Genomic DNA, 3589 nt, shown 5'->3' on the forward strand with positions numbered 1-3589 from the left:
TTTAGATATCAACATAATAACTTCATTTCTAATGTGAATTTTGATGTGAATAAAATAATCATAATGCCACGCAGGACACATGGTCTTAGTGATTTATTATTTACAACACTGCTAGTTAGTAATTGTATTATCCCATTTTTATAAATAATGAAGCTGAGACATAAATAAATGAAGTAATTTGTCCAAAGTTAAAACATGGATATTTTTATTTTCAATGTACTAGGTATCTTAGGCACTACAGTTAGAGCAAGAAAAGAAAGGATATAATTGATATAATGAAATAGCCAAGCAGGTTGTTTGTAGATAAAATGATTAGTGACTTAGAAAACTTAAATAATTTGAAATATCTTTATCATAAATTTAAGATAATTGCTAAATTATAATCAAAATTATTCTTAGATTCCAGTAAAAAGCAATTATTAAATGCAATGACAAAATATCCCATTTAAAGTAGCATTAAATATAAAACAGGAATCAAGGCACTTAAATTTATAAATGAAGGGTGTGTAGCTGAACTTCAAAGTTTTGTTTCTGGAACTGGAGCTTGAAACTTTAATAAGCAGAAAAAGAGATCCATGAATATGAAGTTTTTCTAATTTTTAAAAATTCGTCAAGTGAGTGCAAAAGTAACAAGTGCTTCTAACTAACAACTTAATAACTGAAAGCTAGTATCATGGAAAGTTGTTATTAAAATTGTTCTGGAATGGTTCTGTTGGACATTTATGACAACAACTTGAATAATGTGGTCTATTCTTCTACATATTGCCTTATTCGTTGTTTTCCAAATTACTCCCAGTACTTGCCTTCTTTTTGTGTAATCTGTTATCTATTCATTTTTTGAAACCTATCACTACATTAAATAAAACTGGCTTAATAATAATTTAAGGAAAATTATTTTATACTCAGAAGATACTGTGGATTGGCATTAGAATAAGATATTAGTATCATTTATATATCTAGGATATAAATCCTTCCCCAGATCTCTACAGACAACCTCAATTTGAAAAACACACATGAAAGATCTTCTGTATGAATCCAGAAACTGTGTCCTTATCAAAAATGTTAAATAACATCACTACGTGGACTGTCTCTAAACCAGAATAGTGCAATGAGACTTTTCTCGATGGCAGCATGTTGGCTAAAGATCATTGCAATGCTTGAACTTTTCACACATAGAAGTTGTCACTTCTATGATTTAAAGACTTTATTTTTGAGATTTTTAGGTACTCAGTAAAATGACTGCTATGAAATTCTTGGTGAAGAAACCGGCATATACAACCAGACACTGATTTTGTGGCCATCATTGCTTTTCTTTGAAGGTTTTGATTAGAATCTTGACACATCTATCTGCCTAATTACCCATTCATTGATCTACCCATCTGCCCACTCACTGATATATTTAGACAAATAAAGACCTTATTCATGAGTTCTTCTCTTATTTTAGTGTCAAATACTCTAAATAGAAAACTGTTAAGAGAGTGAGAAGAGTGAAAGCAAATAGTGCACCTACTGAAGTTATGATTTGATCATAAATACCCTTGGTTTTATACTTTTCCACTTACATAGTAAAAAATCTATTTGGTTACATGCATGACATATATAGGTAATTCAATCCAAAAGGAAAGCTATGATACCCAATTGTTCTTATTCTTAGGTGCTTGAAATTAAAAGGACAGGCAGGAATATGGAACTTTCTTTAGAATCTCTTCCCCCAAAGACTCAAAATTGATCATTATAATTGCCCTGACCCCACTGTATCTCTACCAAATTCTACCAAACTTTATTTGAAAAGGCATAGTTGTCAATATATGACATTTTGGTGATGGGATTTCACCAAAACTTTAGTCCCAAGGCCATATGTTTGGTTTGCATCCAGAATTTCTACTACTATTATGGATTTGGTCACTAATGGCTTAGTGGCAAGGCATTATTGATGACAACAGTTGTCGACAAAGCACTCGGGGCAGTGAAGATATGAAGAAATCTAATGTGATATGAACTTTTTTTTTTTTTTTAAAAATAGCCACCAACAAGGCCATGTGGCAACTGCTTCAGCCTGTTGGAGCTCTCCTGGAACATATTCAGGAAGAGCTTGATTGCAAGCTATGCCTGGCTGCCTCCACTTCTCATTTCAACAACACTGGGCATATTTTCTAAACTCTTCTGAGCATAATAACAGACAAGAAAGCCTGTAATGCAAGGCTATAATTCCACTGAGGGGTGCTGGCGGTGACATGTACCATGAAGTCAGAATCGGAGTGGTTTGTCACTAGAAACCCCCAGGGTGGAATTATAACCTCATTCGCTTCTTGCTTATTTTCTTTAATATGTAGATGTCACTGCGCCTCTCCCATCATATTCTGTGTAGATCTTGCCCTGATTTCTGGCCACCAAAGAACACGCCATCTCTTACTGCTTTGATGATTTATTGTACCATTTTATGTCTCTGTGATATGGGCACGATTATGACTGTTTTGCTTATTCTTCTCTGAGTTTTCCCGCTTGGTTTAACCTAACAGGATTATTAGACTTGGATCTTGGAGGTAAATAGGTACATGAAAATTAGATTATAAGGAATGATAACTTTAGATGCAAACAGAGACACAGTTAGAAGATAAGCTGATTGACAGAGATAGCACAGTGGTAGGGCATTTGACTTGCACCCGGACAACCTGGAACAGACCCTGGTTTGATTTCCGGCATCACATATGAGCCCAGTGATTTCTGAGCATAGAGCCAGGAGTAACCCCAGAGTGCCACTGGGTGAGGCCCCAAAACAAAACAAACAAAACAAAAAAGATGATTCATAACAGTCCTGTGCATTGATAAGTATCAATACATTTCTCCATAGGTATACTATTCCCATGAACACATAGACCTGAGCATTTACTAAAAACAAGCATAAAAAGGGATTAAAATAGCTTTTAATGAACTTTAACACTTTCCTTCATCCCCCAAAGCTAAGGACCACACATATAACAATCTGTGAATTGTGCTCATTTTATTTTATTTATTTATTTATTTATTTATTTATTTATTTATTTATTTATTTATTTTTGGGTTTTGGGCCACACCCGGGGTTACTCCTGGCTGTCTGCTCAGAAATAGCTCCTGGCAGGCACGGGGGACCATATGGGACACCAGGATTCGAATCAACCACCTGTGGTCCCGGATCGGATTGACTGCTTGCAAGGCAAACACCACTGTGCTATCTCTCCGGGTCATTTTATTTTATTTTTAAATCAATTAAAAATATGGAACGCTTCACAAATTTGTGTGTCATCCTTGCCACAGGGTCATGCTAACCTTTTCTGTATCATTCCGAAGCACTTTGTCTCATCTTAAATAAATTACTAATTCCTAAGGTTAAATGAGGAAACATGGACACGGAGGAACATGAATCTTTACTGAGATTTCTCTAAGGTGAAAATTCAAACTTTTAACATAGCACAGCTTCTAGGAAGCAATAAGTGTACCCTAACCCATATTTTACATGCTAATTGCATCTTTACCTAGAATTTACAGTTAATTGTTTAGTCTTCAAAGCCTTTCAAGGCTGAATCGATAGTATGGGGTAGGGGGCACTTGC

At 34.9% G+C, this 3589-nt stretch overlaps 1 non-coding gene across 1 annotated transcript; it reads right to left on the bottom strand.

The window, feature by feature from the left end:
- Positions 1–3248: 3248 nt before the first annotated feature.
- Positions 3249–3350, bottom strand: LOC126009875 (U6 spliceosomal RNA). The gene has a single exon (XR_007496053.1). It is a non-coding gene; the product is annotated as a U6 spliceosomal RNA (small nuclear RNA).
- Between the last annotated feature and the right edge of the window lie 239 nt (positions 3351–3589).

The sequence above is a fragment of the Suncus etruscus genome, chromosome 5 (assembly GCF_024139225.1).
Source record: "Suncus etruscus isolate mSunEtr1 chromosome 5, mSunEtr1.pri.cur, whole genome shotgun sequence".
NCBI lineage: Eukaryota > Metazoa > Chordata > Mammalia > Eulipotyphla > Soricidae > Suncus > Suncus etruscus.